The sequence below is a fragment of the Chrysochloris asiatica genome, unplaced genomic scaffold, assembly GCF_000296735.1.
Source record: "Chrysochloris asiatica unplaced genomic scaffold, ChrAsi1.0 scaffold00001, whole genome shotgun sequence".
Lineage (NCBI taxonomy): Eukaryota > Metazoa > Chordata > Mammalia > Afrosoricida > Chrysochloridae > Chrysochloris > Chrysochloris asiatica.
In genome coordinates this window covers 9,757,557-9,782,210 of record NW_006408519.1, presented here as the reverse complement: position 1 = coordinate 9,782,210, position 24,654 = coordinate 9,757,557, and positions in this window count along the sequence as shown.

Genomic DNA, 24,654 nt, shown 5'->3' with positions numbered 1-24,654 from the left:
TAATCAAACTGTCCAAAATCAGCCTCAAAGAAAGAATCCTGTAAGGAGCTATGGAAAAACAAAATGTTGCTTACAAAGGAAAATCAATAAAATTAAGTTCATAAAAAAGCATGCAGGTGAGAAGGAATGGGAAGATATATATACAAAACTCTGAAAGAGAAAAACTACCAATAAAGAATCATATAGCTAGCAAAACTGTCCCTCAAATATGATGACAAAATTAGAATAGTTCCAGATAAACAGAAATTAAAGGATTTTGTACAATAAAATCCAATTTTACAAAAAATAATAAAGGAAGTCCTTTGGACTAAAAACCAAAAACCACAAACAACCAAAGGTTGACATATATAGCAGCACTACCCAGAATTCAATCCAGATTTAGAATTATCCAGAGTAAAAAAAAAAAAAAATGACAAGACTGAAGATGAAGAATCAGAGATATCAATCTATAATGAATACAATTGCAGAGCAACAAATTGGAAAGTATAGCTACAGAATACCAAATGATGAGGAAGTCAAGTAGATTTCAAGCTAAAACAGACTGTTTTAATATGGGGAAGAAATTAATAAATTACAAGGTAACCTCAAAAAACCGTAACACAATTCAAATCAAATCATGAAAAGGAAAATCCATGGATTTTTGTAAACATTAAAATGATGAAAAAATGACAAGAAAAAGCACACACAGAAAATAAACTCAGCACAGGAAAAAATGTGGAATAAAGAAACCAGCAACACCACAAAAAAACACACAGCAAAATGACTGTAATAAATTCAAACCTATTGATAATTACACTGAATGTCAATGGATTAAACACACCAATCAAGACACAGAGTAGCAGAATAGATAAGAAAACAGGATCCTTCAATATGCTGTCTACAAGAAGCACACCTTACACTGAAAGACAAACAGATTAAAAATTAAAGGATGGGGAAAAAAACTTATCAAGCTATTGGCAATCAAAAACAATTAGGAGTGGCAATATTAATCTCTGATAAAATAGAATTTAAAGTAAAAACAGCATAAGAGACAAGAAGGACATTATCTCATAATTAAAGCTCAACTGAACAAGAGGACATGACCATAATAAATATCTGATTCCAAAGAAAGAGCTTAAAAATACATAAATCAAATTCTAATAAAATTGAAGAAAGAAATAGATAAGTACAATAATAGGAGGAAATTTTAATACACCACTTTCAATAAAGGACAGAACAACTAAAAAGAAGCTCAACAAGGACACAGAGAAACTAAGCAACACAATCAATCAACTTGACTTTATAGATTTATACAGAGCACTCAACCCAATAATAGCATGATAAACATTCTTTGTCAGTTCCACAATATGGAACATTATCCAGAATAGACCATATGTTAGACTACAAAGCAAGTCTCAATATATTTAAAAACATCAAAATACTTCAAACTGTCTTCTCACATAACAATGCTATAAAATTAAAAATCAACAATGGAAAGAACAAGGAAACAAAATCAAATACATGGAAACTGAATAACTTCCTGCTTAAAAGCCACTGGGTAATAGAAGACATAAAAAAGAAAATAAAAAATATTTCTTGAAGCAAATGAGAATGAAAACACAACTTATTAAAACCTTTGGGACACAATAAAAGAGGTGCTTCGAGGGCAGTTTATAGCAATAAATGCACACATCCAAAAAGAAGACAAACCCCAAATCAACACATCAACACAACACCTCCAACAATTAGAAAAAGACCAGCAAACTAAACCCACAGTCACCAGAGGAAAATAAGTAATAGAGATTAGGACATAAATAAATGCATTAGAAAACAGAAAATCAAAAGAAAGAGACAACAAGAAGAAGGTTCTTTGAAAGAATTAATAAAATTGGCAAACCATTGGCTAATCGAGCAAAAGAAAAGATGGATAAGCTTCAAATAACATGCGTAAGAAACGATATGGGTGACATCACAACAGAACCAATGGAAACAAAAATGATAACAATACTATGAAGATTTGTACTCCAATAAATTTGAAAATCTGGAGGAAATGGATACATTTTTAGAAAAACACAGTGAAGAAGAAAACTTGAATTGAACAGACCCATAATAAAAGAAAATATTGATCAGATCATTAAAATAAAAAAAAACCTTCCCTCCTCCCGCCCCATAGAAAAAAACCCAGGTGCAGATGGCTTTACTGGTGAATGTTATAAAACAGTAAAAGAAGAACTGACAACAATTTTACTAAAACTATTCCAAAACATAGAAAAAGATGGAAAGTATCCCAATACATTTTATGAAGCAAGTATAACATTCATACCAAAGCCAGGCAAGGACATTACTAAAAAAGAAAATTGTAGATCAATATTCCTCATGAACATAGGTAGTGTTTTTCTCTATTGTTCATAGGGTCACTATGAGTCAGAACTAACACAACAGCACCTAACAATATTATTAATTTTTAATGACGGAATAGAGGCCTGCAGGGAAAATAGAGCACTGAGATCCAATTGACAAGGAGTAACTAGCTTAAACATAAACCCCAACAAGGAGATATCTTGCTCACCATTAACAATATCCACAGGTCAAAGGTATTTAATATGTATTCATTGAAAGAAGATTCTACATAATCTGATTTTTCTAAATGTGTGTAGCACTGGGTTCCCTTCCCCAAGCCTCTGCTCCAAATAGACTAGTCTTCTCCCTGCCCCCAAACTTGAAATCTATTTCTCCCTCTCTGACTTTGCTTACCCATCTAATTTCTTGAAATAGCTTCTCTTTTAAAATTTCTCTTAGGACTCACTTCATCTTCAACCTCCATTGAACTAGCTACAGGCAAATACATTGATAACTCATGAAGTCCTGGTGTGGTGCTGTGGGTTAATGTGCTGGACTGCAAGGTAGGTTGCTCAAGCTTACCACAAACCCTATGCTGGGTGGCTATGAGTCAGAATCGACTCAACAGCACTTAGTCACAACACTGGATGAATGAATGAAAGGATGAATGAAATGCTTTTCCCAATATTATCTTGTTGTTTTTCTTATTGTCGTTAGGTGCCATCGAGTCAGTACTGATTCACAGTGACCCTATGCACACCAGAACGAAACACTGCCTAGTCCTGGGCCAACCTCATAATTGTTGTCACTCTTGAGCCTATTGATGCTGCCACTTTGCCAATCCATCTCGATGAGGGGTCTTCCTCTTTTTCTATGACCCCTCACCTTACCAAACATGATATCCTTCTCCAGTGACTAGTCCCTTCTGACAATATGTCCAAAGTATGAGAAACGAAGTTTGGCAATCTTGGCCTCAAAGGAGCACTCTGGCTGCACTTCTTCCAACACAGAACTGTTGGTTCTTTTGGCAGTCAATGGTACTTTCAATACATCAATATTCAATACTTTCAATATTCTCCTCCAATACCATAACTCAAATGCATTAAATATTATACCATCTTCCTTATTCACTGCCCCACTTTCACACGCATATGAGGTTATTGAAAATACCATGGCTTGGGTCAAGCACACCTTAATCCTCAAGCTGATATCTTTGCTTTTCAACACTTAAAAAGGTCTCATGCAGCAGATTTGCCTAATGCAATACGTCGCTAGATTTCTTGACTGCTGCTTCCATGAGTGTAGATAGTTGATCCAAGTCCTTGACAACTTCAATCTTTTCTTCATTGATAATGTTGTTTATTGGTCCAGTGGTGAGGATTTTTGTTTTCTTGACATTGAGATGTAATCCATATCGAAGGCTGTGCTCTTTGTTCTTCATCAGTAAATATTTTAAATTCTCTTCACTTTTAACAAGCAAGGTTGTATCATCTGCATATCTCAGGTTGTTAATGAGTCTTCCTTCAATCCAGATGCCACGTTTTTCTTCATAGAACCCAGTTTCTTGGATTATTTCTCAGCATACAGGTTGAATAAGTATGGTGAAAGAATACAGCCCTGTCACACACCTTTCCTAATTTTAAACCACTCAGTGTCCCCATGTTCTGTTCGAAAAACTGCCTCTTGGTCCAGGTACAGATTCCTCATGAGCACAGTTAAGTGTTCCAGAATACTCATACTTCTTAATGTTGTCCTTAGCTTGCATGATCCACAATCAAAAGCCTTTGTGTAGTCAATAAAGCACAGGTAAATATCTTTCTGGTATTCTTTGCTTTCCCCAAGATCCATCTTATGTCAGTAATGATATTCCTCATTCTACGTCCTCATCTGAATCTGGCATGAACCTGGAACATGGAATGTATGAAGTATGAATCTAAGAAAATTGGAACTTGTCATAAATGAAATGGAACACATAGACATCAATATCTTAGGCATTAGTGAGCTGAAATAGACTGGTACTGGCCATTTTGAATCTAACAACCACATGGTTGTTACTATGCCGGGAATGACAAATTGAAGAAGAATGGTGTTGCATTCATCATCAAAAGGAACATATCCATATCAGTCATTAGGTATGATACTGTCTGTGATAGAATAATATCCATGTACCTATAAGGAAGACCAGTTAATACCACTATTATTCAAATTTACGCATTGACCACTAAAGTCAGTGAGGATGAAACTGAAGAATTCTACCAAATTCTTCAATCTGAAACTGATCAAACATGCAATCTAGATATACTGATCATTACTGGTGATTGGAATGCCAAGATTGGAAACAAAGAGGAAAGATCAGTAGTTGGAAAATATGGCCTTGGTGATAGAAATGATACTGGAGATCGCATGATAGAATTCTGCAAAACCAATGATTTGTTCATTTAAAATACCTTCTTTAGACAGCATAAGAGGTGATTATACACATGGATCTTATCAGATGGAATACACAGAAATCGAATTGACTACATCTGCAGAAAGAGATGATGGAAACTCTCCATTATCTTCAGTGAAAACAACGCCAGGGGCAGATTGTGGAACAGACCATCAATAACTCATATGCAAATTCAGACTGAAGCTGAAGAAAATGAAAACAAGTCCATGAGAGCCAAAATATGACCTTGAATAGATCCCACCTTAATTTAGAGATCATCTGAAGAACAGATTTGATACATTAAACACTAAAGACTGACGACTAGAAGAGTTGTGGGATGACCTCAAGAACATTAAGCAAAAAGTCATTAGAAAGACAAGAAAGAAGGAAAAGATCAAAATGGATGTCTGAAGAGACACTGAAACTTGCTCTCCAGTATAGAGATGCTAAAGCAAATGGAAGAAATGAGGAGGTACAAGAGCTGAATAGAAAATTTCAGAGGTCAGCTCAAGAAGACAAAGTAAAATATTACAATGAAATGTGCAAAGATCTGGAGTCAGAAAACCAAAAGGGAAGAACATGCTCAGCATTTCTCAAACTGGGGAACTGAAGAAAAAATTCAAACCTCGGCTTTCGTTATTGAAGGATTCTCTGGGTCAATATCATCTAGCTAGTTAAAACAATAAAGCCTGTTTAGGATGCCTAGAAACCCTATACAGGGTCGATATGAGTCAGAACTGACTCCATAGCACACCACCACCACCACCACCATGACGCTGTGGGTTAATTTGCTGGACTGCAAAGTAGGTTTGAACCGCAAGATACATGATTCAAGCTCACCAGTCTCTCCTTGGAAACCCTATACAGGGTCACTGTGGGTCGTAACTGACTTGACAGCACTTGACAACAACAACAACAACAATTGTTTGTCAGAAGTCTTGGCATGGCACTGTAGGGTAAGTACTGAACTGCTAACTGCAAGATTAACAGCTCAAACCCACCAGCTGCTCCTTGGAAACTCTACATAGGATCACTATGAGTCAGAACCGACTGGATGACTCTGAGCTACAGGAACAGTTGTTTGGCAAATCTGTTGAAAAAGAGCAAAGCTGTTGCTTTGAGGACTAAGGTACACCTGACTCAAGCCATGTTATCTTCATGTGAAAGTTGGACAGTGAATACGGTAGACTGCAGAAGAATCAATACATTTGAATTATGGTGTTGGTGAAGAATATTGAAAGTTCCATGAATTGCCAGAAGAACAGACAAATCTGTCTTGGAAAAAGTACCACCAGAAAGATCCTTGGAAGTAAGGATGGCAAAGACTTTGTGTCACATTATTTGCAGCATCCAGATCAGTTCAATTCTCACACTCTGTCCAGTGATGTGAGGAGAACACAGCTACTTTACCTTCTTCTGCTTAAGAAGTCAAATTTGAGGAAAGCTGAACTGTCCTAGGCAACAAACTGGAACTTCACCAAACTGCATGTCAGACTCAATCATTTCCACATGTGATTTATATTCTAATTTTCTTTGTAGATTCATATTGACACTTGATATTATACTTATTATCTCCATCTTTCAGATAGGCACCAAATCCTACTAGAAATCCTGAGTGCTTATTCCACAAACCATGTCCTGCGATCTTCTCTGTCTTTCTGAAATAGATATAAATCATTTTTCCTAAATGCCAACTCATCTTCTGGAGTAGAAACAAAAACTGCCACAGCAAATTAGTGGGAGCTAGACTCTGCCTTGCTCTAGTCTTCATTTACCCATCCTTGAAAATCCCATGTACTCCAATGACTTCAATTGTCCAATTTATTCATTCTGCAACCTTATCTTCACCTCTCCCTCAAATTCAGGTTCCAAAGCCACACCACTAATGTCTGGCTAGATAGCTCCTCCTGGCTGTTCTAGCATCACAGAGACACTCTGTATGTCCAAACTGATTGCAACTTTTTCAGAAATAAGTTTCCCTCCCAAACTGACCCTATTGATTTAGTCTTCTTCCTCTTCAATCCTCTATCCTGTTAGTTACATAATCCTATTAGTTAGTTGATAAATTTAGTCCTTAAATATTTCCTGTGTTGTCACTGTGTCCCCAAGCACATAACTGGAAGCTAAGAATATCAAGAAGAGTTCCTGACCTTTCAGCTCACAGTGAATGAATTTCAGATTCTTATTAAATGTCTTTCATAGCCAATACTTTCCTTCCTGCACTACTGCCAATATTTTAATCCAATTTATAATCTCTTCAGACCTGGACCCTTGCACTAATTTTCTACTTGGTGGTTTGTGTGTTTTTATTCTTCCTGCTTAGGGCCATTTCATAACCCCTTAGACTTTATCAAACCAGCTCTATTTGCTACCAGCCAACAGAAGACTCCAGGAACCCTGCTGTGCAATGTTACTTCTTTGCTCATATGCCTTCAATGCCTCAATTACTTGCAGAATTATGTTCAAATTTATTAGCCTACTTATCAAGGCTTTCTACACTCTTTCTCTTTCAGCCTTACACCATACCATAGGAGTGTTTCACAAAAACACTCTTTAGATCCTTCATTCAGAATCACCTGTGTGATTATTTAAAAATATAGATTTCTTGTCCAGTCCTAGACTATGGAGTATAAATCAGTATCAGACAAGGGCAATCTGTCATCAAGTGAGAACACAGAATAAAAACAAGGTCATGGTCCAACCCCCAAAAAATCCCTATCTGGCATAGTGAGAGTGATTCTTTACCCATCACAGTTTAGTGTTGCTTGGTTCCTCCTGTCATCTAGATGTTGTTGTTGTTGTTAGGTGCCATCGAGTTGGTACCAACTCATAGCGACCCTATGTAACACAGAACAAAACACTGCCCGGTCCTGGGCTAACTTCTCATAATTGTTGCCATGCTTGAGTCCATTGATGCTGCCACTTGGCCAATCCATCTTGCTGGGGGTCTTCCTCTTTTTCTCTGACCCTCCACCTTACCAAACATGATAATCTTTCTCCAGTGACTGGTCCCTTCTGACAATATGTCCAAAGAATATTAAAATGCACAGTCATAGAATTGCCCCTGCTCCCTGAGATCATTTAACCCAAGGAAAAGCTTTGCTTTTCTGAACCCACCAAAAAATCAGCTAACATAAGCCTGAATCCTATAACGAGCTATTTTTAATGCCCCATTACTGAAATACCATGGTTCTCCATGGTATGTGATTTCCCTCTTCATTCAACTATGGTTGTGTTCCTGATGGTCTTTGGCTAGAGAGAGTTGACGGAATGAATTCTCATTATTCTGAGCTTCTCAAGTGATGCCAAGTTGAATTTGAGAAACATTGCTACAACCAGCACATCTGTATGTTTTCCTGTAAACAAGTCATAAATATTACTGCTTACTTAAATCCTTTCTATCCTTCAAAGCTCGTCTAAGTTCCACTTCATCTGATCCTGCCATCCCACAAGGGGCCCTGGTGGTGCAGTGTCTAAGCACTCAGCTGCTAACCGAAAGGTCAGTAGTTAGAATCCATCAGCTGCTTTAGGAGAAAGACACTTCTACAAAGTCTGCTTCTGTGAAGATTCCAGCCTTGAATATCTTGTGGGCAGTTCTACTCTGTCCTAGAGGGTTGTTACAAGTTGGAATCAACTTGATGGTAACAGGTTTGGTTTTTGGTTTTGGTATACCATCCTACATCATCACCTCCCTCATTGAAGTCATTGGGAACCAAATACACCCATTGGACAACAAGTAGAAGACATTGTTTCGCCCTTACTTTCTAATATCATATAACCTTTTCTTTAAATGCTGTGGCTGTTCAGCATTAGACTCTGAAGAGAAATTCCAATTCTACTCTCTATCAACAGAGAAATCAGCTTCAAAAGGTGCTTTGCAATGTTGCTTCTTTGCGCCTGCATGTTTAATGGTGGTTATTGCTGGTGGTTATAACATTAAAGTTCAAACATTTCAGCCTGTTAAGAATGAATGGGGAATGTTCAATATCAGAGCCTTTGAAGCAAAAAATAGAAAGGAGAGCAGGTTCCAGGAATGCCAGCTCTCTCTGCCAGGGCCAAACCTGGGGACAGTGGCCCAGGGAGGTTCCAGAAGTCAAACAGGAGAGGTGAAATCAAGACAGACATCAATGAAACAGTGAATTCTTGTACTCCTGAGAGACTATTTATATTATCAGACACGCTTAAATTATACTACCTGTTGATTTCTTTTAGGTGTTTTCTCTATCTTTTTGAAGAAAGCATACTATATACAATAACTGGTCTTTACTCTTTTTAAAAAGTGTTCTTTTTTCCTCCACTTATTTACTCTTTTGTTAATTCTATGAGTAACTTTTGGACATTTTCCATATGTGAGGCCCTGTGGTAAATACCAACATACAAAGTTAATCAAGAAAGACAGGTCACTGCTCTCAAGGAGCCTTCAATTTATTGTTGGAAATAGGTCACTAACTATGAAATCATTCTGAATTCATGTGAAGTATATAGCAAGGAAAGGAGCTCTGGTAGCATAGTGGTTACGAATTGGGCGGCTAACCTCAGGGTCAGTAGTTTGAAACTACCAGCTGTTCCGCGGGAGAAAAATGAGGCTTTTTGCTCCCATAAAGATTTCCAGCCTCAGAAACCCTGTACAGGGTCACTATGAGTCAGAACGGACTCCACGGCACATAACAACAACAACATATAGCAAGGATCTATGGAACAATATATTTGGGAGAGATTCCTGAGACAACATTGAATGGATCCCTCACAGGTTAGAAAGAGTTCTGTTTTTTGTTTTTAATAGAATGGTAGTTAATCATTCCGACAGCTCTAAAGCTCTTTTCTTATTACACATTGCATATCCACTCACTTAAATGAAAAATTTTAATTCTACATTCTACATATTACATTTTCTGTCTCTACAACATTCATGCTCTATGTCTCCTATGTGAATGCATCTTTCTGCCCTAAAAACATTTTTTTGTGCGTAGGAATGTATTATGAAGCTGTCTTTAGTAATAAAAACCATGCACTGTTTAATGTCAGATGAAACTGTGAATCCTCCATTGAGCAATAGCGTGTCACATCATGGATGCTGCCTTCAAGCATTCTGGGAGATGCAACAGCTCAAGTGTATTACTGCTTAATTACTTCTCTCCCTAATACTGCACAGACTGAACAAAAACTAACAAACAAACAAAACAAAACCCACTGCTGTCAAGTTAATTCTGTCTCATAGAGACACTATAGGACACAGTAGAACTGCCCCATAGGGTTTCCATGTTTGTAAACTTTACTGAAGCATATTGCCATGTCTTTCTCCCATGGAGTGGCTTGGTGGATTTGAACCATCAAACTTTCAGTTAACAGTCAAGCACTTAACCACTGAGCCACCAGGGATCTTACTATTCTAACTAATTGGTTAGCAAATGGCAGAAGGGCAGGGTTTGTGTCTATTTTATCACATAGTAATAAATCCTCCCCAAACCTAGCCCCATTCCTTGCACACAATATCAAGAAAATGCCACAATAAAAGAACATGGTAATGCAGAGTGGGGGAGAAGCAAATAATCCAGAAGACCCTGAATCTTACTAGACACAAGATGGCGGCAACTCAAAATGATTCATGTATAGTGATCCAAAATTCTTGTGGTTTCAGAGAAGGTATACAGAAATAAGTCCACATAGACTCACATTTCAAATAAGAAGAACTTGTGGTTGGAGGGGGATTATTGAATGAGACATGATCCTTTCCTTAAGCAGCCTACTGTCTAGCTGAAGAGACAAGTCTAAAGAACAAGAAATAACCTGGTAGCAATTAAGTGCTAGGCATGAGGTGCTGAGAGCCTGAACTAGGAGGATGGCAGAGAGAGTGACAAGAAGGAAGAGGAATATGTAGGGAAATTTCAGTTACGTCCTTTGATAGGCTTGCTCATATAAATCTGTCCACTAAAAATAAAAGTGCCTAGAAGATAGCAAACATTCCTATTAATTAATTGAATTTTGATAACCATCACAAGTTCCATGGCAAAAGTCTTACAGAGAATTTTCCAATCTGTGAGAAAATTCTAGCCTTTGTATAGCTGTACAGGATTGGGCCAAATTCACCTGTGTCCTCTACCAGTATCTGGGGTTAAACTCTTAGGTGCCAACCTTTCTCACATGTGACAATTTTGCTACATTTCTGATACTCCAGCCTAGGAATGCTGAGGACGGAGACCTGTGGCATATATTTTCTTGTCTTTCCTTAACTAACCTACTTAAATGTCATATGTTTCTGCCTAGTCCTCCAGCTGAAATAAGTTGCTGGCCCTGTCTTTTCCAAGTCCAACAGTTCTGTCATCACTCCTGCCCTCTTGTTATGGATTGCTGAATAACAAATGTAGGGTGCAAAACAACAAACAATTATCATCTTACACTGAGCCTCAGGATCAGGAGTCTGGGAAGAGCTCAGCTGGGTGGTTTGAACTACTCTTTCCTGAGGCTGATCAATCTGTCAGGTGGGTCTACAGTCATCTTAAGGCTTGCAGGGGCTGAAGAATTTTCTTTTAAACTCACTTGTTGTTGTTAAGTGTCAAGTCAGTTCCTGCTCATAGTGACCCTATATAGGGTTTCCAAGGAGCAGCTGGTGAGCTTGAACCGCCGACCTTGCAGTTCAAACTGACCATGCAGCCTAGTGTATTAACCCAAGCTCCAAGGCAGGACTCCTTTAAGCTTACTACATGACTGGTAAGAAGGTTCAGTTCTCCAGTCCAGGGAACTCGCTGTAGCATCACCCACAGCAGGACAGTGAGCTTCCCCAGATAGATGAATCTGAGAGACAAAGACACACTAACTTTTAGGACACACACTGATGTTTCATCTTATTCTATTCATTAAAATCAGGTCACTGAGTCTAGTCAACATTCAATGAGAGGAGACTACACACAATGTGAATACCAAGAGCTGGGATCCTTAGGAGCCTGCTTAGAGGCAGTGTACCATACTCTTTTACATAGCAACTTCTCAGTTCTTCATTTGAAGGAGTTACCTTAGTTTTCACATATATGAGGGTGAGTAAAAAATGATCCGCACTCTGATTATAGTAAAATGCTCATCCACGTCCATCGCTGATAACAACATTGAGCATGCACTTGAAATGATTCTGTTGAATAGATGAGTGACAGTAGATTATGTGGTAAATCAAGTGCCAATCAGCATGGCTCTGCCTATGAAATAATCCACAACAGACTAGAGTTTTGAACAACTTGTGTAAGATGGGTACTGAAACAACTCATCCAAGAGTATAAACTGAAGCGTTTGGACAGCTGCAAACAAAATTTGGGCCAATACTCGAAGGAAGGTTAAAGTTTCTTTTGAAAAATCATTACTGGTGATAAGACATGGATTCATCCCCATGAGCCTGAGAGTAAACAGGAGAGTATGGAATGGAAACATCCTCAATTGCTCACCAAGAAAAAGTAAAAGGCAACCATCAGCTGGAAAATTGATGCTTAGAGTTTTCTGGGATTCTCAAGGGTCAATTACTAGAACACTATCAGGAAGAAAGTTCAACAATCAACAGAGCTCATTACAGTGAGAGGCTCACTGAAGAGCTGAAGCCTTAATTTCAGATTAAAATCAGAGGACTGTTGTTCAAGGGCATTGTGATCTTGCATGACAATACAGGTCCACAAACCTCTGTCCATACAGCTCATACTCTGCAAAAACTTCATTTTGAGGAGTTAAAGCTTCCTGCCTATAGTCCGGATCATATTCAATCAGACTTTCACAGCCCTTCGAGAATGAAGATTCACTTCTGAAGAAGAATTGAAGACAGTGGTGCATTCGTGGCTTGCAGCTTAACCTAAAACATTTTTTAATAAGGGAATATGAAAGTGTGTTGACAGATGGACAGGGTGTATTGAAAAGCAAGGAGATTATATTGAAAAATGATGTATCTGTCTTTTCTAAAAGTTTATTAAAACAAATTCTACAGCCAAAGTACTAATAATTTTCACTTACCCTCATACTTATTAACTCTCCCCTGGCATTTAGAGTGAATTCTAATGTTTGTTTGTGAAGCAATATGAAGTGAATACCTTATACTGTAGTCTCAAAATAAGGGTTCTTCTACCTCTTACTGACAGATTTTACCTTTTTTTTTTTTTTTTAACCAAATAAAATACTCTCACCTTTCCCCCAATATTGCCTTTCACTGGAAGCTGTAGGGTATCATTTCTTGCTTATTTTGATTAACAAGGGTTGTCAAGATAGCAGCACAAAGTATCCCTTAAACTCACACTATCAAGAAGCACATTGAGAATTCTTTCTCCTCCTTACTTCCAAATGAAAATATTCACATCCAAATACTTCTCAGCCAAATTCTTCACCACTCAGTCATCAAGCCAAACCCAGCTCACTTAAGAAGTGAGCATTTACCAGACACTTTCTGTGTTCACTTATTTGAAATAAAGAACAGTATTGATATGAACATAGCTTTACTTTTACTTCATAAACTGAAATAATTCAGGGTTTGAGCCTTCAGTGTTTAAAAAAAGCAAAAAGTTCACTATAGTAGAAATGTAGTTCTAGGGACTATTATAATCGTGCTTGACTCTGAACATGATTCGTTTGAGCTAGATATAAGTGAAATTGGAAGTCGAGGTCATGGACTCTGTCCTCCAGAAATTTACAATCGGTGAACATGCTATAGCTGGGTCCCTGGAGCTGTAACTATTGTCAGTAATGAAGAAAAGTTTGGTCTGATAACTCCCTTTAAGGAAGAAGTAAAGATTTTGTCTGCCTAGTTTAACAGTACTGGAAGTATGTTTGATGAAGCAAGCCATGGTGCTAAAAACAAAACAGTACGGAACTCTCCGACAGTCATAGATTTGGAAGTAGATGTTTGGTCAAGTGTATGAACAGAATAAGGCAAGACTCAATTCCATTCTCAGTTCTAACAAAGGTATGTCATGTCACCTTCAGCAAGTCACTCAACATTCCTTCAAAGTGAAATGAGAATACTGAAAACCTATACTTGCGTTTTCTTTTAAGAATTACATTAAAATGTTAATAAAATCACATAGTAGAAGTTTTATTTTGCATTGTGTCCTCCAAAATTAAGCATTGAGTTCTTAGTCCTATAGCTATAAATAGGACTGTGTTTGGAAATGAGTCTGTCTGTGGTTGTATTAATGAGGTCATATCAGCGTAGTGGTGCTGGTGGTGATGTGCCCTGGAGTCGGTTCCGACTCATAACAATGCTGTATAGGATTTCTGAGGCTGCAAATCTTTATGGGAGCTGAAAGCCTCATCTTTCTCCAACGGAATGGCTGGTAGTTTCAAACTGATGACCTTAGAGTTGTAACCGCTATGCTATCAGAGTAGAGTGGGTCCTAAACCCAATTCTGAGTTATTAAAAAGCAATATAGAGACACACATTCACACAATTGGAATGCACGTGACAGGTGAGGAGCCACCTACAGGCAAAAGAATGCCAAGGACCAGAAACTAGGAGAGAGACTCAGAAGGAATGGAAATAATGGAAACCCCTGATTTGAGTTTTTAGCCTCCAGAACCATGAAGAAATAAATGTCTGTGCTTTAAAGTCACCACTTCTGGTATTACTGTTACGGCACCACTAGGCAACTGAGAGGCATTCAGGAAAGATTCGTTCTCTTTCCTTTTATGTCCATCAAAATGTGCATGGAATAACTCAGCCAGGGAGCCTTTCACATAGCTGTTCTCTCATTCCCTACCTCTGCTGGAGAATCTGGATGTGGAGAGAAACTTTTCTACCCTCTTGTGTACAGGACATTATATTGTTAAGTGTTTTCTGGACACTTAGAAGCAGATTGAGCTGACTATTTAAGTACTCCCCCAAGTCAATGCACGATTTAGGAAATTATGTATATTAGAATGTTATGCTGCAACATGATACACAAAGTCCCAATGACGCTGTGGTTCCTAATTCAGACAGTATTACATTTCTCTGCTTAAATTTTATTACAGTGTAGATCATCGATATCAAGTGAATCAAGCCAACTATGAAAGCATCCCTAATAAAAGAAAAACATTTTAATGTACCAAGAAACCACTCTATGAAATTTTACACAAAATACACCACTTACTTCATAGACATTTGCTGGAAAGTTACTAATGTTGAGTTTTATATTAATTTATGTTTACCAAGTGCTTTGTAATCACCTTAATTTCATCTCTCCAAACACTTTGGATAATAGATGACTCCAAATCACTAACCTAGAAAACCAATTATGCTGAGGTAAAGGCATCATCACACACACTCCAATTGAAAAGTTAAGAAAATTTGGTAAACAGTCTATTGTGGAACCCTTTCCACTGTCAAAGTAGCCAAGCTCTTGTCTCGAAACTTCTCCATCACTCTTTCCATCTCCCATTAGCTGAAAATTATACCTGATTTTCTGACTCCCAAACTTTTTTCACTTTGCCCACAGAGCCAGAATGAAAGAACACATTATTCTTTGCACCTTCTACTTTTTTTCTAGCTATTCATTGTTCCATTCAAAACGTTCACTCAACTGCTTTCTTTGTAAGAACTTAATATAATCATCTTCTTTTCATACCATCTGGGTTTCTTTGCCACTTTCATGCTTGTTACATTTCTAAACAATATCTCAAACCATGTTCAGTCTTCATCCCACACTATCCAAATCCACAGAGGATTGAAGTACAAGCCATGGTTTTAGGTTTGAATTTATCATGATGACTACTACAAAAAGAACACAAGTATTTATGTTGATAAATGAGTGTGTGTTATCCCGGCAGACTGATTTAGGAGGAAGACACAGGAGAATCAGAAGACAGTTTGGTGAACACAAAACTTTAGCGGATGCAGTTATTTGGATGATATTCCTAGTTAATGCCTTTGAGCTGTTATTACTTAATGACGCTCTTCACTGAAGATCATGCTGCTTAACAGACTAGATATTTGGCCAGTTCTTCATGGAACATTGCTTGGTAACAATACTGAATATTCACTAAAACTTCTACTGCCTCTGCTTATTAGGATCCTGGAAACTTAAAACATGGGATAGATTGTTTAATTATACTTTATCTTTTCTTTGCTCAAACAATATAATTGATGAGACTGAGACATTCTTACTTACAGGGACCTAGGTAAATCTTGAGTACTCCTATATCAATTAAATCATGCATTTATATTTGAACCACAAGGTCGTCGGGTCAAACTCACCAGCCGCTCCTTTCCTCCTGTATAGGAAACCCTATGCAGGGTCACTATGAGTTGGAACTTACTCAATAGCACTTAACAACAACAACAACCACATTGATACCTATGTCATATCATGTTATTTTTCCAAACTTCAACATGAGATGGTGTTTCAGACTCCTCACATCTCCTTAACACACTCCTTAACAGCTGTGCACAGATGTAACTTGACAGCATCTTGCCTCCTCTGAAGTGAAAATTTCCTGCTCTTTGCATCAGTGATTTTTATTTATTTATTTATTGCGGTAGAGCCTGTGGGAACCTGTGTCTGACTCCCATGTAAACTCGCAAATGCAGGAGAGTTAACATCAATCACTGAAAATGGGGGATAACAGTTTGTAGATAAAATACTCCTCTCTTCCATCCCTTGAGTGGCCAATTCTGAGGTGTTACATACAGTTCCTCAGATTGTCTCCATGTATTACATAATACATATCTGTTGACATGCCATTATTTAAGATTTCTGTATTTTTTTTTCTATCAATTGAAAAACGTGAGGCTTACAGACATTTTTGTTCTGCCCATTTTCACATTGACAAGTAGGCACATCATCTTGCATTTAGACACGTTGTGTTAGCTCTCAAATCAATATGCAGATGTTCCAAAACCTTTAAACCAATAAAAAATATTTGGATTATTTGAAACAAACTTAGCAGTAAAAATTTCACTGAGAAAAATAAGCATATGAAATGTTACATTCTTTGCATGAATTTCTTCTGTTGAATATTTTCACAAAAAAAGGAGTGAAAAGCTAGACTATTTGCCCTTAGAAATTAAATATTTTTCTCCTTTTAATTTACAGACCATGTCATGGAAACAAGTCACAAAATAAAATTACTATAGTATACCTCTAAGAATGATAAAAGCCCTAGTATATGACAAGGTCTTTGAATTTGCCCAAGATGGTTTTTCACTTAATACCTTCATTTATACATTGATGGAAAACCAGAAGTCAACCAGACATCTTGTCAATGCTAAAAAAAAGTTCTATTTTAAATGCAGTATGCAAACACTCGGTTTAGTTTTCTAATCTTAATGCAGAGAAGATGGAAAATATCAGTGTTCAGTCCTCAAAGAAATATTAACTCCTCAAACTGGGCTGTTTTGTAATAAGAAGTTCTACATGTGTGCCCTGTGAACTTAGTTAATATCATTATGAGTACTGTAATTTTTGCATTTCCTGATTTTTACCAAAATTGCAAGTATATTAGTTTAATATTTTGTAGGATTTGGGGAGACTGTTCTTGAAATTTTCAAGATATAGGGTTGTCATTTCTCTGGAAGGAAAAAAATCCAGCATCTGACAATAATTCTCTGAAATCTTTTATTTGGGCAAAGGCTCTGATTGGTCATAGCACAGATTTCTTCACATGCAAATTGAACAATATTATAAGTAAAGAGGTTCACTTTTTTCCCCTTTTGTTCAAAATAGTAAAAACAATATACCTCCCCTCTTTGACTCTGCTCTCGGTTCACTAAATAGACCTAATCCCAAACATCCTGATTACTTACCCAACCACTGCAGCAACTTTTAAACTGGAAGAGTCTCTATCCAAATACTCAGATATGTCTCTCTGCTCTGTAACAGCTCCATTGACCTTATTTATTGTCCTGTCACTGTTGCTGGGTTTTGTTTTGTTTTCTATTTTGTTTTCATAGCCTACACATCCACAGGGCATTCTGGTACTAACTACTGACAAAAGCTGGCTCAAATAATAAATAACCTTTGGCATACTTTTAACCTAAGTTACTTTACAGCGCTAACAAGTTTATATTCACAAGGGTAGACTATTCTGCACAACCCTTCCCCTTTCAAATAAAGTATTTCATTTGGCCATAAAAAAGTTGTACAATTTTCTTGTTCTTATTTTTCGCTGCAATATTCATGAACATCTCAAAGTCTGGGTATGTTGATGAATATTGCAGCGAAAAATAAGAACCTGGAAACTGGCTTGAATGAAAAGAAGTCAACAAACTGGATAGTTGATTTTATAATTACCAAGGTCTGATTTTTAAAGTAGATTTAAACAATTAGAGCACTTCTTGTTAGGGAACTATGACAGAGAATAGTTTATTATTGCTAGGTGTCACAGAGTTGGTTCCCATCCATAGTGACCCGGTGGACAACAGAATGAAATACTGACTGGTTCTGGGCCATCCGTATAATCATTGCTGTGTTTCAGCCCATTATTGCAACCACTGTGTCAATCCATCTCAAGGAGGGGCTTCCTCTTTATCTTTCAACCTCTACTTTACCAAGCAGGATTGTTGTAGTTACTGTTGTGTGGTCAAGTTGGTTCAGACTCATAGCAACTCTGTATAGGGTTTCAGAAAAGTGACTGGTACATTTGAACCACTGACCTTTTGATTAGCCGTACAGCGCTTATACTACAGACCTACATGCTAGGATCCCAGGCATGATTGTTGTGATTGTTGTTTTGTGCCATTGAGTGAGTGCTGACTCATTGAGACCCTGTGAAGACTTTCCAAGGAGTGGCTAGTGGGTTTGAACTTCTAACCTTTTGGTTAGAGTCCACTGCTTCCCCTACAGTGGCACTCAAGGACTAAGAATAATGGCTACAATTGTTAAGTGTCATCGAGTTAAACTTCCTTAATCATTCCCTCACCTCTTGAGGATCTGCTTTGCCTCTCCTTCCCATTTATAGGAAATCAGCTGAATAGTCACCATCTTTACTTCCATTCCTATTGAAGTCCACTCTAATCAGGCTTTCATTTCCTCCACTCTGCTGAAAATAACTCTTCAAGGGCACTAATGCTTGTTGAATTCTGTGGTCTAGCCTCAGTTCTCGTCTTATTTTACCTCTTCCAGAACAGCAGTTAATATAATTGATCAAACCCTATGTTTTAGAACATTTCCCTTCTTTTGGCTTTAGAAATATCACATGCATCTCATTTTCCTCCTATTTTACTGGTTATTTCCTTTTTGATATTATTTTTCTGCTTTTCCTACTCTTTCTGGTCTCTATATGTGTAAGTGTCCCAAATGTTGATCCTCACCGAAATTTTAAACTTTGTTACTGTAGCACAGAACTCTTGGCTCTCAGGGTTTAGTGATCTTGGCTCTCATAGGAAGAATATTTCCAGTAGCAGATGCAACAACCATTCGACTGAACTGTACATTCCAGGCTGCTGCCTGGGCATTCCAGGTGACATGTGTCTGAGGACCAGCTAACAAGATAGGAGTCAGCATTTTTACAGGGATAATTGACTCTGATCAACAATGGGAGGGTGGGCTGGGAGAAATTTGTATGGCAGACAGTGAATCCACCAGGGTCACTGTTGGTATCCCCTTGCCTAAATCTGGTACTATGTTGACAAATAACTCTGGCCTGAGAAGGGCATAGTGACCAGATGCCTCAGAGAAGTGGACTTGGGTCATGTCTTCCGATTTACCAATGAGACCAGCAGAGATGCAGTAGGGAGTGAAAGGATCTAGAAGTCAATAGGGAAACAGCAAGCAATGTTGTGGCCCCATGACCAGCTGCAGCACTGGGAACCAGAGCCTATTCCACTATTCTCCTTCTTCTGAGTTTCCCCAAGGAAAAGAAGCTCTTGGCTTGATGCTTAAAGAAACTATTTGAAGAATGAATACCACAGGAGTGAATTATGTTAGATACCGTTATTTATTTCCCCTGCTAGGAATGCTGTTAGAAAAAGACCCTCAGTTGTCAGCATTCCATAGGAATGGTCTGAGCGGAATAAAACTGCCTTATCCAATGTCATTCTCCATTCCCAGTATAGCTGGTATCAAGTGGATATAAATGATGATATAAATGTTCAATCCATTGTCCTAACACAAGACGATTCTGAAGGGGCTGTTCTCGTTCCCAAACTGCACATAAGGTTTTATTGGAACTACATTGTAGCTCATCTTCTCCCTCTACACAATCTTGCTTTAGGCTCCTCCCTGACACAAGTATACATCCTAAAACCACTCCTAAGTAAACATCCTACACCCTAATCTCCATCACAAGGTCTGCTTTTCAGGGAACACAGCCCAACTGGAGACAATGTTGCTGCTGTTGTTAGGTGGCATCAAGTCTGTTCCAACTCAGAGACCCTATGCACAACAGAACGAAGCACTGCATCATCCTCGCATTGTTGCCTTGAGCCCATTGCTGCCACTGTGCCAATCCATCTCGCTAGGGGTCTTCCTCACTTTTTCTGACCTGCTACCAAGCATGATGTCCTCTTCAAGGAACTGGGCCCTCCAGATAATATGTTCAAAGTATGAGAGACAAAGCATCCTTGCAACTAAGAAGCACTCTGGTGGTACTTCTTCCAACACAGATTGGTTTGTTCTTTTGGCAGTCCATGGTTCTTTTAATATTCTCCTCCAACACCATAACTCAAATGCATCAATTCTTCTACAGTCTTCCTTACTCACTGTCCATCGTTTGCATACATATGAGGTTATTGAAAATGCCATGGCATGGGTCAGGCACAGCTTAGTGCTCAAACTGACATTTTCGCTCACTAACACAATAAAGAGGTCTAGTGCAGCAGATTTGCCTAATGCAATATGTTGTTTGATTTCTTGCCTGCTGCTTGCATGAGAATTGATTGTGAATTCAAACAAATAAAGTCTATGGCAACTTTAATCTTTTCTCCATTTATCATGATGTCCTTTATTGGTCCAGTTTGATCTCTATCAGTATTTTAAGACCTTTTCGCTTTCAGCAAGCCAAGTTGTATCATCTACCTATTGCCAGTTGTTAATGAGTCTTCCTTAAATCCTGATGCCATGTTCTTCTTCATATAATCCAGCTTCTCAGATTATTTGCTCAGCATACAGAAAGAATAAGTATGTGAAAGAATACAATCCTGGCACATTCTTTTTCTGATTTTAAACCATTCAATGTCCCCTTGTTCTGGTCGAATGACTGCAGTGCTATAAGACAAACACTGGATCTCTTTTTGGTATGAACCAAAAGGTTACTGGTTCAAATTCAACAGCCATTCCTTGGAACCATATATAGGGTCGCTATGAATCAGAACCAACTCAACAGCACTTAACAACAACAACAAAAATAGCATCTCCTTGTTCCCTTTGAATGACTGCCTCTTGGTCTATCTATGTACAGGTACCTCACGAACACAATTAAGTGTTCTGGAATACCCATTCTTCTAAATATTATCCATAGCTTGTCATGAGCCACACAGTTGAAAAGTTTTGTGTAGTCAATAAAGCACAAGTAAACATCGTTCTGGTATACTCTGCTTTTAGTCAAGATCCATCAGACATCAGCAATGCTATCTCTAGTTCCAGATCCTATTCTGAATCCAGCTTGAGTTTCAGGCAGTTCGCTAGTGGTGTACTGTTGCAGCCATTTAAAAATTATCTTTAGAAAAATTTTGTTTGCATGTGATATTAATATTTTTTATGAGTTCTGCATTCCGTTGAGTCCTCTCTTTGGAGTGGGTACAGATATGGACCTCTTCCAATCAGTTGGCCTAGACACAATAGAGTATTTTAATATTCTTGAATGAAAAATATGACTACTTTCTTCAAGGACTTACGGATGAAATTCATATTGCTTGTTCTGATCATTTTTTATTTGCTCTTAGAGCTGTTACTTGCTCTTCCCTGATTCTGTTCTGTATAGCAGAAAGCTGCCATGAAGACTACATTTCCTTAGTTCCCTTGACTATTTGCCCAATGAGAGACAATGGTGAGACACTAGAAGGCAGAAGGAGGAGGCGACTCAGGATATTTCAGCTTCTCTCTCTACTCTTGGTGACATCTCCACATTTCTGGTGGCAGCTACATGTCCTCTATGCCTCTGCATAAACCTATCTCATAGTCCCATTCCCACTGAGCAAACTCTGGTTAGACTTGGAGAAAGGAATTAAAAATTATATTTAAAAATTGTCTAACAATGAAAATACATTGGTAGGTTGAATTTTGCTAGCCACTTGCCAGTTTTTACCCTGCCCCTAGCCCCACTAAAAAATCCCTAAAATCAAATGAAAAAACTTGTTTCTCCCTAAACAACATCAACAAATAAAATTGTAGTCTTTAGGAAATTACTTATTGTGTCTGGATCTCAGTTTTCCTTATTTGTAAAATCTGGTGGTTTGATTAAAAAATCTCAAGGGTTTCTTCTTTCTTAAAAAATCTAATATCCTAGGATATTATTGCATTCCTACAGTAGCAATGTATCAGAAAATTAATGAAAGTATTCTATAAATAACATTTCTGAAGGCTTTTTTCTCTCAAAATAAGCAAGCTATCCAGAAGCTGTGTACTTCATCTAATGATGCTGCTGACATTTAAAACATTTTTAGAAAATATATCGATAATTTTTTTTGAACATTTTGTCTGGTATTAATTTATTTTTTCTCTGAAGGTGTGGATTTGATTTTTGGGATCAGACAAAAATTATTCAGTGCCAAGTCCAATGAATGGATTTACAATGGACTTAATAAAATAAATTGAGATTTGGGGGGGAAATGCAATGGTCTTATGAAATAAATGAAACTGATTTGTTTTGAAAAGGTTAAGCCATCAATCAAAAGCAGTTACCTTTAAGAGAAAAGTTCAAAAACCTGTTTTGAGCAATGATAGCATTTCTGGGATAAAAGTATCGTCTCCCACTTTGAAGAGCTCACCAAGAGTGCCGCTAGGGTTGGAGTCACCCAGTGTGGTGATTCTTGATGGCATTGCCCCATGGACCTCTTCCCTGACCACATCACACAGAATCCTGAGTCATGTTTATTATAAATTTTAGTATGTGATAAAGTTGCAAATGGTTTAAATATAGTATTTCTTAGATTATGAATATTAACAACAAATTGTTTTGCAAAATATTTCTGCATTGAATTACAACATTATTACTAATAGTATTTCAACATTATCAGTAGATAAGAGAAAGCTTTTTTTTATGTTTCTCTTCTTTTCCTTTCACTACCTTTTTATTATAAAAAATGTGTTGATGTAGTTCATAAATATTAACCACCATAATACTGTAACAAAAATACCAGAATAGAAATTTGACAAAATCAGCAACCATAAAAACACCAGCAGCCACAAAGACAACAGCACATGCAGACAAAACCACATGATTCACAGTGTAATTATAATTGGGTAAAAATGACAGCTTTGACTAGAGATCATTGTTGCTGTTGTTGTTTAAATGCTATTGAGTCAGTTTCTGGAGAGCAGCTGGTGAGTTTGAACCGCTTACCTTGTGGTTACCATTTCAGTGCTTATACTCATTTGTTGTTGTTATTAAGTGTCACTGAGTCAGTTTCCACTCATAGCGACTCATGTAGGATTTCATAGGAGTGGCTGGTGGGTTTGAACTGCCAATCTTGTGGTTAGCAGTTCAGTGCTTATCCTGTAGTGCCACACCATTTAGCATAGAGTTTTAGCCTTGTAGGTTTGCCTGACACAAGCCATGATGTTTTCAATAAATCTCATATGCATCCATTTTGATATTTTTCTCTGTCATGTCAGAGAAAAATACCAAAATGGATGTCAGAAAAAAAGACTCTGAAACTTGTTCTCCAGAGAAGTGGAAGTGAGGAAGTCAAAGAACTGAACAGAAAATTTCAGATGACAGCTCAAGAGGATAAGGCAAAGTATGATGATGAAATGTGGAAAGACCTGGAGTTAGAAAACCAAAAGGGAAGGACATACTCAGCATTTTTCAAGCTGAAAGAACTGAAGAAAAAATTCAAACCTCAGTTTGCAATATTGAAGCAAAATATCTAATGGAAAAAATATTGAATGATTCAGAAAGCATCAAAAGAAGATGGAAGGTATATACTGAGTGTCATTGTACCGAAAAGAAATGGTCTATGTTCAGCCGTTTTAAGAGGAATCATATGATCAAGTACCAATGGTACTGAAGGAAGACATCCACGCTGCATTGAAGACATCAGTGAAAAACAAGGATCCAGGAACTGACGAAATACAAATTGAAGTCTTTCAACAAACTGATACAGCAATGCAGGCCCTTACTCATCTAGGCCAAGAACTTTTGAATATAGCTACCTGGCCAACTGATTGGAAGAAATTTGTACCCATTTCAAAGAGAGGTGACCCAATGGGATGCAGAATTCATGAAATAATATCATTAATATCACATACAAGTAAAATTTTGCTGAAGATAATTTTTAAATGGCTGGCACAGCACATCAACAGAGAATTTCCAGAAATCCAAGCCAGATTCAGAAGAGGACTTGGACCTGGGTATATCACTCTTAATGTCACAAGGATCTTGGCAGAAAACAGAGACTACCAGAACTAAGTTTATTTGAGCTTTGTTGACTAAGCGAAGGATTTTGACTCTGTGGATCATGACAAGCTATAGTAACATTGAGAAGAATGGGTATTCCGTAACACTTAATTTTGCCCATGAGACAGACACCTGTGTATAAACCAGAAGGCAGTAGTTCCAACAAAACAAGAGGATAACATACTGGTTTAAAATCAGGAAAGGTGTACACCAGGATTATATTCTTTCACCATATTTATTCATTTGTATGGTAAGCAAATAATCCAAGAAGGTGAATTATATAAAGAAGAACGTGGTATCAAGACTGGAGGAAGACTCTTTAACAACCTGTACTATGAACAAAATACAGCCTTGCTTGTTGGAAACAAAAGGACTTACAATACTTATTGATGAAGACCAAAGACTCCAGCCTT